The following is an 8,633-nucleotide window of genomic DNA, read 5'->3' as shown; positions in this document are numbered from 1 at the left end:
TGGATGAACAGTTCCTAGTGGGGGTGGATGAACAGGACCCCGTGGTGTTGCCTCTGGATGAACAGGACCCCGATCGATCGAGCCGGTTGGGGCTGGATGAACAGGACCCCGTGGATGGCTGGATGAACAGGACCACCCCGTGGAGGCAGATGAATAGTAGACGGTGGAGGGCAGGATGAACAGTAGCCCATGGAGGGGTGGTTGAATAGGAGCCCGTGGAGAGGGCTGGTTGAATAGTAGCCTGTGGAGTAGCGTGCGGTGGAGGCTGGATGAACAGGAGCCCGTGGATGAACAGTCGCAGGTGTAGGCTGGAGGAGGTCGACAGTAGATGAACAGTAGCTCGTGGAGGCTGGAGGGGGTCAACGGTGGAGATGAACAGTGTCCCGTGGAGTCCCGTTTTGTGGTACGCCACACCCCTCATGATGAACAGGACCCCCGTTTCGACCGTAGCGCTCCAACACAAGTCCGTTTCGTCCGTTTTGCGGTACGCCACACCCCTCCCGATGAACAGGACCCCCGTTTCGACCGTAGGAGGTCCGTTTCCTCCGTTTTGCGGTACGCCAGATCCCTCCCGATAAACAGGACCCTGTTCTGAACGTAGGAGGTCCGTTTCCTCTGTTGTGCGGTACACCAGGCCTTGTTTCCATCGCCTGTTCCGCCCAAGCCCTCCCGATGAACACGACCACGCATTATGTTCCGACCCAACCGATTAGCTCCCACGCGTTCCGTTGCCTCCCCATGAACACGATGCATTCCGTTGCCTCCCCATGAACACGACGACGACGCTATTTCTCTGTTCCGACCCAGCCATGTACACGAGCCCTGGCCGTACGTATGCGCCAATAGGCTTTCGAGACCCCGCCCGTATGTACACATACGTAGTCGTATTTTCTTTCTTGCACCCTGGCCGCCGTACGTACGTGTACATGCTATGTGCGCGCCTCTACTACGACACGTGCGCGCCTCTACATCAACCAGTATGTACGCACATGTTCGCGACTAGAATGACAACGCTACGTACGCTTCGACCAGGTGGGTCCCAACTGTCAGGCACTTCCTTGCCTGCGAAGATGTAGCTGGTGGGTCCCAGCAGTCAGGGGGCGAACCGTTTTGCCCGGACGCACTTCCTTGCGTGCGAAGATGTAGCTGGTGGGTCCCAGCAGTCAGGGGGGAACATTTTTTGCGAAATACAGTGGACCGTCCGGTGGGTCCTAGCTGTTTGGTGGAAGAATCATTATTTTCCGCGTAACAAGGAGGCACTTCCTTGCTGCGGCCGTGGACCTAGCTGTCAGCCTCTCCATGTACAGTCCACGTCCGATGGAAGTTGTTCCTTGACCACATTGACCACGCCGCGCCGAGAGCACCAGGGCAGTGGACGACGGCGAGGCCTAGGAAGGGGACGACACGGAGGCAGGGAAGACTCGGCAGTTGTTTCCCACACGGAGGGCAGTACGACTGTACGAGGGTTTACTGGTTCGTCTGCCGTCGCCGGAGAATAACAACAGGTGTGGGTGAGTAGAGGGATGGCTAGGCCAGCGATGGGAGTACGGTCGGGCGATGAGGCCTGCGTGGCAGCATAGCCGGCCGCGAGGAGGAGGGAGCAGGTAGTCCCGCCGGCGCTTGTTTGAGCGGCTGGAGCAGGAAGAGCAGAGATTGAAGAAGCACGACGGCCGTTGGATGGACATCCAACAGTCAGTGCTTGTGCGTCAACCTTTTTTTAGGAAAGCCTCAAATCTGTGGAAAACAGCATACAACCCATCTGCCATTATTTCTAATAATTTACAGCCCATTTGCTAATTCTTAAGGTTTTTTTGAGCCCATATTCTTTTTGTTAGCATTACAGCCCATATTGTGGCAATGTTTAAAAAAATATACAAAATTTTGCATATTTTGGTGCGGTCCGAACTGTTTTTAATCCCGAAATTTCGACTCACATTCAAACTGATTTTAAAAATAAATGTATATCAGTATAAAATCCAAAAAATTCTCCACGCATAAGAATTAATGTAATTTAAAATCTTGAAATGAAAAAAAAGATATTTGAAACTAATTGCCGGTTTGATGTGTTTTAAAAATGTACAACCCATTTCTCATTACTGATGGGCCATTTTCTTAGCCAGCCGAATGAAAGCTCTCCTCGTCTTGAAAGATTTGCAGCCCAACAGGCCTGACAAAGCGACTTACTTGGCAAATCACAAAAAAACTGGGCTGTGGCCGAGGACCCAGCTATCAGCCTCTCCACGTATAGTACTCTTCCGATGGAAGTCATTCCTTGACCACGCTGACCACGCCGCACGGAGAGCACCACGGCGGTGGACGACGGTGAGGCCTAGGAAGGGGACGACGCGGTAGTGGAAGCCCGCACGGAGAGGACTACGAGGGTTCACTGGTTCGGCTGCAGTGTGAGGCTGCTGTCGCCGCAGGGCCTGGCCGGCGGTGGGAATAGTAGGGGCGGTGAGGCCTCTGCTGCAGCACAGCCGGCCACGGGAGGCAGGAGCATGCGGCACGACCGGCGCTGCCTTGGGCGACTGGAGCAAGAAGACCAGAGGTTGAAGAAGCACTATAGCCGTTGGATGGACATCGTATGGTCACTGGAGCTAGAATTGTTCATATTGACTAAGTTGACAAAGCCCTTCGTCCCCGTCAACTTAGTAGGCCCACAAGTTAGCCTCCCAGCAAGGTGGGTCCCAGCTAGCCGGGGGAGTATTCGTTTTTTTGTGTGTAATAAGGAGGCACTTCTGGTGGGTCCGAGCTGACAGCGGGGGGAACGTTTTTTTCACGAAATACGGTGGCCCGTCCGGTGGGTCCCAGCAGTCAGGGGGAAACGATTTTTTTCGCAAAATACTGGTGGCCCGTCCGGTGGGTCCCCGTTGTCAGGTGGAGGAATAATTATTTTCCACGTAATAAGGAGGAACTTCCTTGCGGCTACCGTGGACCCAGCTGTCAGCCTCTCTATGTACAGTACTCTTCCGATGGAAGTCGGTCGTTGACCACATTGACCATGCCGCGCCGAGAGCACCACGGCGGTGGACGACGGCGAGGCCTAATAAGGGGATGACGCAGAGCCGTGCAAGACGCGGCAGTGGATGCCCATGCGGAGAGGAGTAGGAGCGTTCACTGGTTCGGCTGCGGGGTGAGGCTGCCATCGCCGCAGAATAACAGGGGGTGTGGGTGAGTGGAGGGATGGCCTGGCCAGTGGTGGGAGTAGTATGGGGGCAGTGAGGCCTCCACGGTAGCACAGCCGGCCACGGGAGGCAGGAGCAGGCGGCACGACCGGCGCTGCTTTGGGCGGTTGGAGCAACAAGACCAAAGGTTGAAGAAGCACTATGGCCGTTGGATGGACATCATATGGTCACTGGAGTATTGACTAAGTTGACAAAGCTCTCCGTCCCTGTGAACTTAGTAGGCCCACGAGTCAGCCCAACAATATGGTGGGTCCCAGCTAGCAGGGGGTATTCATTTTTTTGGGCGTAATAAGGAGGCACTTCCTTGCGTGCGAAGATATAGCTGGTGGGTCCTACCTGTCAGCAGGGGGAACATTTTTTCACGAAATACAGAGGCCCTTCCTGTGGGTCCTAGCTGTCAAGTGGAGGAATCATTATTTTGCACGTAATAAGGAGGCATTTCCTTGTGTGCGGCCGTGGACCCAGCTGTCAGCCTCTCCACGTACAGTCCACTTCTGATGGATGTCGTTCATCGACCACATTGACCATGCCGTGCCGAGAGCACCAGGGTGGTGGACGACGGCGAGGCCTAGGAAGGGAACGACACGGAGCCAAGGAATACTCGACAGGTGTTTCCCATGCAGAGAAGTACGAGGGTTTACTGGTTCGTCTGCCATCGCCGGAGAATAACAACATGTGTGGGTGAGTAGAGGGATGGCTAGGCCAGCGATGGGTGTACGGTGGGGCCGTGAGGCCTGCGCGGCAGCATAGCCGACCGCGGGAAGAGGGAGCAGGCAGTTCGGCCGGTGCTTGTTTGAGCGTCTTGAGCATGAAGAGCAAAGATTGAAGAAGTGCGACAGCCGTTGGATGGACATCCAACAGTCACTCCTCTCGTGTGTTGACTAAGTTGACAGGGCGTTGCATGTGCGTCAACCTTTTTTTTTATAAAAGCATACGCGTCAACCTGTAGTAGGCGCACAAGTCAGCCTCAAATCTAAGGAAAATAGCATACATCCCATCTGCCATTATTTCTAATAATGTACATCCCATTTGCTAATTCTTAAGAATTTTTTGGAGCCCATCTTCTTTTTGTTAGCATCACACCCCGTATTGTGGCCACGGTTAAAAAGTATACGAAAATTTGCATATTTCAGTGCGGTCAACTGTTTTTAATCCAGAAATATCGATTCACATTCAAACTATTTTGAAAAATAATTTACATAAATATAAAATCCAAATAATTTACCACGCATAAAAATCAATGGAATTTAAGGTCTTGTAATGAAAAAAAATTGAAACTAATTCCTGGTTTGATGTGTTTTAAAAATGTACAGCCCATTTCTGGGCAAACCGAATGAAACTCTCCTCGTCTTGAAAGATTTGCAGCCCAGCAGGGCCGATAAAGCAAGTAGGCCTTGTTTGGGTATTTCTTTAAAAAAATAGAACTGGGCTAGCCATTTTCAGCAAGAAAAAAACGCAACTGGGCTCATGATGTGGTAAACATAAATAAAACCCTGGCTAGACGGGCCACAGCCCCCTCACAGCCCCGTTGTTACCCTGATCCGTCGCTAAAACTAGTACAAATAACAACTTCTTGTTCCTCAAAAAAAAACTGCATAACTTGCTGGGTCCCTGGTGTCATCCGCTCGTAGTGTAATTCTCTCGTTTATGGACTACGTTGACAATGGCGTGAGCCCCAGATGTCCAACCTTTAGGAGGAACCATATTTTTGGGCTTGTACTATAGAGGCACTTGTTTGCGTACTACCATGACGCTGGTGGGTCCCTACTATCATCCTCTCCATGTACAGTCATCTCCTTGTTCCTCTTGGTTGTTAACGACGTTGACAACGCAAGAGGGCAGCGCACCGCGCACGGCGAGCGAACCAAGGCCGCAAGGCGGAGGACGACGGCGAGGCCTCGGACGAAACGAACAGGAGCCGTTGAAGATGCGCCGGTCCAGTCGCAGCCAGAGGGGAGTACGAAGGTTGACTGGTTCGGGCGCGGGTGCATGTTGGGGCTGACATCGCCGGAGAATAACAGGACGTGTGGGGGAATAGAGGGAGGGACTGGCCAACGTTGGGGGGTATGTACGGTAGGGTGGCAGAGGCGCAACCAGCCATGGGAGGCGGGAGCAGAGAGCCGACGGGGTGGTTTGGTTTGGGCGATTAGATGAAGAAGAAGACAAGAGATAGAAGATACACGACAGATGTTGGATGTCAATCCAACGGCTGGTAGGCAGAATCGTTTGTTGACTGGCTAGTAAGTCGACACCACCTTCGATAGGCTATTTCATCGCGGGTCCCAAATGTCAGAATCCAAATCTGTCACGGTCATGCAGCCTTTCCTATGAAAATTTACAGCCCATTTGATGTGCTAGTTTGAAATAAGTTTGTGGGTGCTGGTGGGGGCTAATCACTTGGCTTCTGTAATGCACAGTGAGGTCAAGCAGCCAGCGAGAGTGATGTTATTTCCCTTGGTTTGGATTTGTTACAATATTTCACTCTAAATTAAATGAATGGCAAGCCATTTGCCTTGTTTCAAAGAAAATATGACAGTCACAGCCGAGTTGAAACGGGCAGGAACATCTAACTCCAGCTTTCAAACTGTACAAAAGCACGAGGGTTAATTGTTCATCAGGTTTACAAAAAAACCAGATTGATAAGGGCAACAACATCTAACTCCAGCACTGTTTTCGGCAGTCATAGTCAAATGGATCGGCCAGGTCCATAGAATGAACATCCTGGGTCGTAAAATTTACTGGATTATGACCACAATATGTTGTAAATAGAAGCCCGGCACGTTCAGAAGCTCTTTTGCCCACCTGAAACTCCTTTTTTTGCTCTTCGACGTACCCATCCATCAAAACCATGCTGCTGATAAACTTAAGCCTGATGGACAATAGTAACCTCGCATTCAGCAGGAAGAATGTGACAAATCTTGTGTTTGCACGGTTGGCTACATATCGTTCTAGCGTTATTGTCTTCAATCGAATCTCATGAGAAGTGAGAAAATCCTGATGCTTATGAATCCACCGATTGGTTATAACTTTCTTACCTTGTCCTGTTGCCTAAATAGACATGAAGATTGAAAATAGTTAAGGTCTAAAAGAAGAGTGTCGAAAGAGCAACAGCTGAACGGTTGATTCTAGTACACTATATGCGGGATTCCAATGTGTGTGAAATTATCACCTTTATATACAACTTCTCCAGACATGGAAAGCATTGCAGCAAGCTAATAATCTTGTTCAGATCAAAACTATTCATTTGGATATATAAGATCTTGACAGAATCCAGCACCATTGATAGGCCATCCATGGAGAAACTCTTCATTGAGCATAGAACATAATATTAGTACAAAATGTGTACTCCAAGATGATATATAAATTATGCGCAGAAATTTAAAATGCAGCTTATGGTTGCAAGTGAAGATGATAATATAAAGTACCTGAAGAACTGTGGAGCCAAACACCATATTGAAATGAGCACAGAGATCATGTATTACACCCAAGGTCTCCAGTTTAGGCGCAGAGAGGACGGTTATTTGCAACTGTGAATAACTAGAATCAAGGATCAACCTTTGAAGTGAAGGGGCATCTTGGATGATGAGCTGCCTTCCGTCAAAAGAAATTCCAATTCTTACAAGGTTAGGTGACTTTATTTGGAGACAACCGATTCTAACTATGAAAACAAGCACCAAGCACTCCAGCGCAGGGCAACTGGAGTGGATGATGCTGTGCAATGAGCCCTCCGATATACGAACCCACACAAGTGAAAGTTTCTTGAGAAATGGGAATCGAAGGTTTAGTACCAGATTGTCTGGTAGGTAGCACTATGCAAAGGTGGCGGTGTGGAGAGAGGACGAAAACCCCAAGATGGACATCGGTGCTGAGGGCACAAGTTCATGGCGTTCGGTATGTGGTATGTGATTTCTAGGGGAATAGTAGAACTCAAGCAGCTGTAGTTCTGTGAAGTCAGGGGATTCCAGCCAGGCATCCACCGTGCAGGGCATGGTATGCTTGCTCAGGTAGCATGATGGGATGCAGAGGCTTTGAACAGAGCCCTGGTGGGAGGAGATGATGTCTCTGGGGATTTCAAAATCATTGAAGAGAGATAGCTGACGACAGTCGAGATTAAGGGGAACGGCGCGCCATAGAGGGCGCCACTGAATTGAGAGGACTTGGGTGCGGCAGCAATCCATGGTGGGGAGAAGCGAGATGATCTCCCCAAGGATGGCGTCCGGGAGATCCCTGATACAGTTCACCCAAGATTCTACGGGTTCCTGGGATCCGGTGGGGGTGGGGTCGCCGCTTCTCCCTGCGCTGCCGGGTGCGGGATCTACAACAGGCGTCGCGCTGGCAAGAGCCTCATCTTCTTGGCGCTGGGGTCAGCCGACTCCATTTTCCTCGAGGGCGTCGCGTCGCGCTCACGGATTTGAGCAGAGTAACGAATGACGAGCCTAGTTGTAGTGCGAGCGAATAAGAAGGGGAGCCGGGGGTTTTCTGTAGGAGTGAGGAAGAAGGGGAGCTGGGGTTTTCTGTAGGAGTGAGGTGAGGAATTCGGGGGTACGAGTGGAGCGAGCTGACGTGATGTGGGTGGGAGCGAGGAGGAAGAAGAGCACCCAGGTTTTTTTTGGGGGGGGGGGCAGTGTGCTCGGTGTGGGTAGCGCCTCTCATTCAGTAAATATATGGGCTTTTGAATTGATTTTACTATTTACTAGTGTGGATGGGCTGTTTTGTCTTGGGACCCGAGAAACAATTACTACTAGTACAGTGGAGACACTCTACAGCTACCCAGAAAAACAATTACTACTAGTACAGTGGAGACACTCTACCGCTTCTGGCTCCTCCTAGGTCATTGAAACGTCTCCCTCTACTAAATGTCGTTATACTTTTGTTCACCAACATGCGGGCCATGCAGCGCGCGGGCCCAAATGCCATCCACCAAATTAGAAGGCAGTATGCAGGCGGAGAGTCACCCCGGTCGCAGCGCGGCAGTAACGAGCCGTCGTATCACAAAACCCCACCTCCCTGCAGTCTAAGTTTGACGGACGAAGCGACCATCATTTCACTCTTCGCTGAATCCCCTTCTCCCTCACCGTCTTCAAGAAAGGCAACACTTGCATCTTCCACTGTTCTTCTCTCCGAACGAAGGGAAGGTAAGCGGATCCGTGATGTTGGTATATTTTCGTTCAGAGGAAAAAAAGAACTTTTGCAAAGCAGTAACCGATTCTCACTCTCTTTTTTGTTTCATTGTCATTGCGATTGTGTTTTCCTTTCAGTGGTCTCCTAGTATTCGTTAGTTTCATGATGGATCAAGGAGAACCAGGCAAAGATCTGTCGATATTGGAGCAGACGCGGGAGGCTGATCCCCATGAGACAGAGAGCTCCAAGAAGATGGAGGCAACCACCGAGGCGACCCCAGATACTGAGATGGTCAATGCCCCGTTTGAGGTTACAGCCCTTGTGGCA

Source organism: Triticum dicoccoides, chromosome 4A (genome assembly GCF_002162155.2).
Source record: "Triticum dicoccoides isolate Atlit2015 ecotype Zavitan chromosome 4A, WEW_v2.0, whole genome shotgun sequence".
Lineage (NCBI taxonomy): Eukaryota > Viridiplantae > Streptophyta > Magnoliopsida > Poales > Poaceae > Triticum > Triticum dicoccoides.
The sequence above is the reverse complement of the archived record's forward strand: the minus strand, read 5'-3'. Positions refer to the sequence as shown.